Source organism: Clupea harengus, chromosome 1 (assembly GCF_900700415.2).
Source record: "Clupea harengus chromosome 1, Ch_v2.0.2, whole genome shotgun sequence".
NCBI lineage: Eukaryota > Metazoa > Chordata > Actinopteri > Clupeiformes > Clupeidae > Clupea > Clupea harengus.
Genome location: NC_045152.1, coordinates 12,960,802 through 12,968,301, shown reverse-complemented (window position 1 = coordinate 12,968,301; position 7,500 = coordinate 12,960,802). Strand labels below are relative to the sequence as shown.

The 7,500-nt window shown below is 48.1% G+C and overlaps 1 protein-coding gene across 2 annotated transcripts in view; it reads right to left on the bottom strand.

Moving 5' to 3' along the window:
* Nucleotides 1-7,500, bottom strand: part of raraa (retinoic acid receptor, alpha a) — a 72,326-nt gene that overhangs the window by 46,411 nt on the left and 18,415 nt on the right. The window lies entirely within an intron of this gene.

Below are 7,500 nucleotides of genomic sequence, written 5' to 3'. Positions count from 1 at the left end.
CTCTCTCACACACACACACACACACACACACACACACACACACACACACACACACACACACACACACACACACACACACACACACACACACACACACACACACACACACACACACACACACACACACACACACACACACACACACTGTGAATAGGGGGAGACACACCAGGCAAGAGATAGTAGTGGGGAAGAACAGACAGAGAACAGAGGGAAGAGAGAAATAAAAAGAGGATAAGGCAGGGGAAGGGGAGAATGAAGAGGGGGTAGAGAGAGAGAGAGAGAGAGAGAGAGAGAGAGAGAGAGAGGAAGGACGGACTGAAAAGGAGAGGATTTTATGACGGGGGATAAATTGGCCCATCGGCCTTGAGGGTGTCCAGCTATTTTTACAGCCCCCATTCGAAACGCTTAAGTCCCTCATTCCTTGTGTGTGTGTGTGTGTGTGTGTGTGTGTGTGTGTGTGTGTGTGTGTGTGTGTGTGTGCGCGAGTGTTGGTAAGGCAGTAAAGGGCCTCCACCACAGGAGATGCAGGTTGTAGCAGACAATGAGCTAATCAATCCCATTAGCATGATCACACACACACACACACACACACACACACACACACACACACACACACACACACACACACACACACACACACACACACACACACACACATACATACACATACACACACACACACACACACACAGCCACACACACACACACAGCCACACACACACACACACACACACACAGCAGAGAAAAAGCCCTGTCCTCATCCAGGCCTGTCCCAGCCTCCTCAGTAGGTGCTTTTCCACAGCGGGAACACGCAGGCAGTTTAAGGGTGTCTGGCACCTTGAGGTGGTTTTCCCACTGAGGCACCTCCCCTGTAGGACCTCTTTCATACACTTCTGAGCGGCCCTGAAACCGCTGGATGGTGCTTGGAGTAACTGCGACGCTTATTGGCTGAGACAACGAGCACCATTGTTAAAACCAGCGAGAAGATTTTTTACAAGACCAAAGCAAAGTGTCAGCTGAAATACAGGATTCATTTCATCAACAGTAGTGCTGGTGTCTTCATTTATCAAGTAATTACAGCTGCCATAAAGTCATTAAATCAAGTTTTAGCAGCTTTATCGCAAAGTTTAACTGACGACTCGACCTTGACGTCATCCTATTGTTATCTAAAAATGATCTGGTTTAGCGATCTAATGGTGGTGCTGCCACTGAAAAATGTATCGTTATTTTGTAGAGCTGGAAAGTGACGTTGTGATTGAAGAGCAAAGACTACGGTCACGTCACGTCACGTAGCTCCTGCAGCGCGGAGGAACCAGAGAGGCTGAAAGGGCAGCGGAGGGGGGCAGTCCTGAGAACAGCCACGCCCCCCTGGGAAGTGCTCCGAGTTCCTGCGCTGGAAAAGCTCCTGGAGTCTCTGGATGGTGGAGAAACACTTGAGCAGCATTGCAACATCTCCCACACACACACACACACACACACACACACAAACACACACACACAGTGTCAGAATGAAAGAATGGGAGGGAGAGAGGAAGAAAAAAGTGGGGAAGAGACACATTGTGTGTGTGAAGCGGTTGGGTATGAAGCCCATTGTAAGTCAGAGAGTTTAATGTCACGTGTACGTCAAGTGTGGCAGAGAATCCAGCATGACTGAGAGGAAGAAAGGAAAGCTGAAGACACAGCACTTTTCTCTCTCCCCTTCATCTCCCTCTCTACCCTTCCTCTTCCTCTCTCTCCCCTTCATCTCCCTCTCTCCCCTTCCTCTTCCTCCCCTTCATCTCCCTCTCGCACCTTCCTCTCCCTCTCTCCCCTTCCTCTCCCTCTCTCCCCCCCTCTCTCCCCTTCCTCTTCCTCTCCCTCTCTCTTCTTTCTTTCTCCCATTCCTCTCCCTCTCTTTTCTCTCAGCACATTTCAGTTTATTTCCCTTTTTTTCTTCATTTTTCTCTCTCCCTCCCTCTCTCTCTTTTCTGTCAGCACATTTTCTGTTTCTTTCCCTCTCTCTTCCTCCCTTTCTTTCTCTCTCTCTCGCTCCACCCCTCTCATCTTTTCTCTCAGCACATTTCTGTGTCTGTCTTCCTCCCTTTCCCCCTCTCTCTCCCTCCTCTCTGTCTCCCTGGTGATGGAGCTCTGCTGTGTTCCATGTCCACTTCCTGTCTCGTCAGGATGCCATCAGAAAGCTGACTCAGCACAAAGTGCGGCTCTTTTCCCTCTTCTTCTCCTCCAATCACAGCGCTCCGCTCCGCTCTTCCTCCCACAATTCTCTGGGGTCAACCAGAACCTCCCAAACTTAGCTTGTGTTTGCACACAAATACACAAACACATACATAGCCACACGCACACAAACACATAGCCACGCACGCACACACACACACACACACACACACACACACACACACAGAAGCCCACTCATCCTCATACTGACGGAGCCACACCTGGTCTTAAGACAAGTTTCCCAGTGGCCCAGCCGGCAGGGCATTAGATTGGCAGGGCTTTCATGTGGAGACTCTGACAGACACAAGACTCAGGACCTGGGTGATCAAACACTGTTCACCTCTTTTTGTAAAACACACACTGATGTGTCGTTACGATCACCACACACACACACACACACTGTTCACCTCTCTTTGTAAAACACACACTGATGTGTCGTTACGATCACAACAAACACACACACACACACACACACACACACACACACACACACTGTTCACCCCTCTTTGTAAAACACACGCCGATGTATCGTTACGATCACCCCACACACACACTGCTCACGTCTCTTTGTAAAACACAGGCTGATGTGTCATTACGATCACCACACACACACACACACACACTGTTCACCTCTCTTTGTAAAAATACACTAATATTACGGTAGGAACACCGGTTCACTATTCTTTTTAAAAACAGACAATGTCCCACTATTATCAGTACAAAGCTTTGTGTTTGAGTGTGAGAGTGTGTGTGTGTGTGTGTGTGTGACGGAGATCAGTTCAAAAGCACCGCAACTATTCCTGTGAGTGGAGTTCCTGTTCTTATGTCATAAATCATACACAGCTCTCCCACTCTGTTGTCCTCTCAGTCCACACCTCTCTCTCTCTCTCTCTCTCTCTCTCTCTATCTCTGTCCACATCTCTCTCTGTCTGTCCCTCCCTCTCTGTCTCTCTCTCTCTCTCTATCTATCTCTCCCCTTCCCTCCCTTTCCTCTCCAGTCGAAATGTCAAGTCTTTCTCTGAAGGATTTCCTCTCCAGGAGGGTTAGGGAAAATAAACGTGATCTGTGTCTAAGTTTGTATGTGAGAACATGGCAGCGTGTGTGTGTGTGTGTGTGTGTGTGTGTGTGTGTGTGTGTGTGTGTGTGTGTGTCACAGTGTGTTTTGTGTGCGTCTCACATTAAGTGGATTTCCTGCAGTTGCCTGAGGCACACGGCATTATGACACCCCTACACCTGACCTCCTCTTCAGATCTGCCCCCAGTAAGCTGCTGAAGAGAGGGGACATTGTGTGTGTGTGTGTGTGTGTGTGTGTGTGTGTGTGTGTGTGTGCACTGCTTCTGTGTATGTGTTTGTGTGTGTATGTGAGACTGTACTGTAATATGGAGAGGCCCTTTCAGATCCTTCACATTCTTCCTTTCTTGAGCCGCCGCCAGAGAATGTCAATGTGTGTGTGTGTGTGTGTGTGTGTGTGTGGGTGTGTGTGTGTGTGTGTGTGGGGGGGGGTGTCTGTGTGTGTGTGTGTGTGTGTGTGTGTGTGTGTGTGGGTGTGTGTTTGTGTGTGTGTGGGTGTGTGTGTGTGTGTGTGTGTGTGTGTGGGTGTGTGTGTGTGTGTGTGTGTGTGTGTATGTGTGTTGTGTGTGTGTGGGTGTGTGTGTGTGTGTGTGTGTGTGTGTGTGTGTGTGTGTGTGTGGGTGTGGGTGTGGGTGTGTGTGTGTGTGTGTGGGTGTGTGTGTGTGTGTGTCCGGCCCCTCACAGGCAGTGGACTGTGGACAGAACGGAAAAGATGGATAGATGGACAGAAGGCAGGCATGCAGAGGGAGAAACAAAATGAGACAGAAAGAGAGAATGAGGCAGAGACAGATAGAGAGGGAGGGAGGGAGGGAGACAAAGAGAGACAGACAGAAAGACAAAGAGAGACAGATAGAGAGAGTGAGATATAAAGAGAAAAAGAGATGGAGAGGTGGAGAGAGGGGGGAGAGGGAGCAAGAGAGACAGAGAGAGAAACAGAGATAGAGAGTGAGATATAAAGAGAAAAAGAGATGGAGAGGTGGAGAGAGGGGGGAGAGGGAGCAAGAGAGACAGAGAGAGAAACAGAGATAGAGCAGGCCGATGGCTGGGGTGGTAGAATGTGGCGAGGCTGGCCATCTCCGCTCACATGCTAATGTCTCATCTCAACTCTCTGCTTACCTAGCAGCCTGCAAACAAAAGACCCCCCCCAACACACACACACACACATGCTACACGCACACACATGCTACACACAAAACACACAATACACACACTCACTCACTCACTCACTCACACCTACCCAACACACACAAGCCTCTTTCACATATACAAAATTAAAAATTAAAAAAACAGAACAGAGTGGATAACGGATAAAGAAAAAAAACGGAACAGAGTAGATAACGAATCGTGTGCATCCTCCATTTTCACGTGACTGCGTGGTAAGGAACCCTACGGAGTGCCAGCCTCCGCGAGACGAGAGCCATTCAGCACTGCCAGAAAAGACGTCCAGCAGGATGACTGAAACAGAGCCAATCGCAGCTAAGGTCTCATGTCAGTTAACCTAGCTATCCTGGCTATCTAACTCCAGCTTAGGGAGCCATGTTAACGGTTGGCAGTTGCTAGGGTGATAGTGTGTTAATATAAATGAATTAGCTGCGTATGTACTTAGGGGCCACGCAGCAACGCTGTGCAGACACCCTGGGGGTTTCTACCTATCCCTCTTGTCATTTTATGAGGAGACTGCAATGGCCGCCAGATAACTAACTGTCATTTTATGCAAATGGGACTCTGCCATTGAAAGGATTTAAGACTATTTAAGAGTTACCTTAGCTATCTAGCTATTTAGCTAGTTAGCTATGCAACCATAACAACCAGGCAACAAACCGTAGCCGGAAGTTCAATATCTCAAGTCAGCCCCCTCCCCCTGGCTCTTCTCGGAGACGGGAATCTTGCCACAGAAGATTGCCGTTATTGTTACTAGGGTTAGGGTTATTGTTACAAGGTCGCAAAAGGGCAGAATGACGGGCCGACTATGCCAGATTAATGCCACTGGCATGAACCATCACAGGCTGGCCAAGAGAATGACAAATACCACCAGGGGGGTTCAGGAAGGAGGGGGGGGGGGGGGGGGCGCAATCTGGCCCTCAGTCCCAACCGCCTGGCCTAGGTACAGATTGGGTTTGTGTGTGTCTGTGTGGGGGAGGAGGGGCAGATGACAGGGGGCAGAGGACAGGGGGCATCAGCATTTCAAAAGAACAGGAGGAATGCTAGGGGTGGATGACAGAGAGAAAGATAGGGTGAGAGAATGACAGAGAGAAAGATAGTGTGAGAGAAAGATAGAGAGGAAGATAGGGTGAGAGAAAGATAGAGAAAGAGAAAGATAAGGTGAGGGAATGACAGAAAAAGAAAAAGAATGATACAATGATAGAGAAAGAGAAAAAGTGAGAGAACGAAAGGAAAGAAGGAACTTTGAACCCCAAGGTAGTTTGCCCCAGTAGACCCCTGAGCTGTACCAGTGTATAACGTAAAGGACACTTTAAACAGAGGATCAACAGATGACTGACTCTTTGTGTGTGTGTGTGTGTGTGTGTGTGTGTGTGTGTGTGTGTGTCTCACTTCCCAAATCTGCCCCACTCTAACAAAGAATCTAGAGGCCATTCCACTCTTAATTGATCCTCCAAGAAGACATCCGAAAGGTTTGTGTGTGTGTGAGCATGTGTGTGTGTTTTTTAAGTATGTTGGTTTGTGTATGTGTTATGTGTGTGTGTATGTGTGAGTTCAGCAAGTTACTGAACTCTGCTGCACTGCATTGTTGATGAACCCCCATGCCCCCCCCCCCCCCCCAACACACACACCACCCCCAAAATGCAATCAGTTAAGGGGTGGGGGCCCTTTTTGCTTGCATTAGCATATAAATGCATCTGATAATGATTCCCATTCGGTACACACACACACACTCACTCACTCACTCACTCACTCACTCACTCACTCACTCACTCACTCACTCACTCACTCACTCACTCACTCACTCACTCACTCACTCACTCACTCACTCACTCACTCACTCACTCACTCACTCACTCACTCACTCACTCACTCACTCACTCACTCACTCACTCACTCACTCACTCACTCACTCACTCACTCACTCACTCACTCACTCACTCACTCACTCACTCACTCACTCACTCACTCACTCACTCACTCACTCACTCACTCACTCACTCACTCACTCACTCACTCACTCACTCACTCAGCATTAGGTCTCAGAGCTCAAACAGGTCTGTTTGGAGTTGCATAGCACTGTGAAGTGATTGGGCCTTATCATTGCAACAACAACAACAATGCACACACACACACACACACACACACACACACACACACACACACACACACACACACACACACACACCACTGCAGAAGTGGGCCACAACCAGCCTTTTACTGGAGAGAGGGAGTGAGATGGAGATAGGAAAAGTGAGAGAGAGGGGGAAAGAGAGAGGGAAAGAAAAAGAGACAAAGATGAGATAGTGAGAGAGTGAGCGATGGAAAGAGAGGGAAAAAAGAGGGAAAGAGAGGGAAAAGAGAGAGGGAAAGGGTACTGTAAGTGAACAGACAGCTCGCCACTGGAACCTAATATAAACCCTTTTCAGTGTGTGTTTGCCTCAGAGTGAGCATGACTGTGAGTAAGAGTGTGTGTTCACAGATTTAACAAAAGTCCCAGAGGAACCCTACACACACACACACACACCACACACACCACGTTGACACGCGCACACACGTTAATACGCACACACTTACACCAGTGCACACTCATGAGCACACACACATGCAGACAGACACACCCATTCCTGTGGGCTTTGAGTCAGCATGTTCCAAGTAATCTGTTGATGTGTATGTCCTTCTTCAAACTGGGGTCTGACATGCACGACACTGGTGTGTGTTTGTGTGTGTCCTACTTCAGACATACTTTATGCTTCTCATCACCATCATCTTGCTGCCATGGCAACTCTCTGCACCTCAGAAACAGAACTTTTAAAATTGCTTTCTGTCTCAAACACGGTCACCGTGACAACTTTCAGTGACCACGGAAAAAAGAAAAATATTTGCTCAAATGATTAAAACCAGAAAAAAAGTTGAACAAGGAGAGGTAGGGTTGAGGCAAAGAGAGACAAAGGATGAAAGACAGAAAAAAAAGAAAGATGAAAAGAAAAGTTTATAGATTACTAGACTAACACAAAGGACCCTGAGGAGATAAGTCATTAGTCCCACATGCAACTA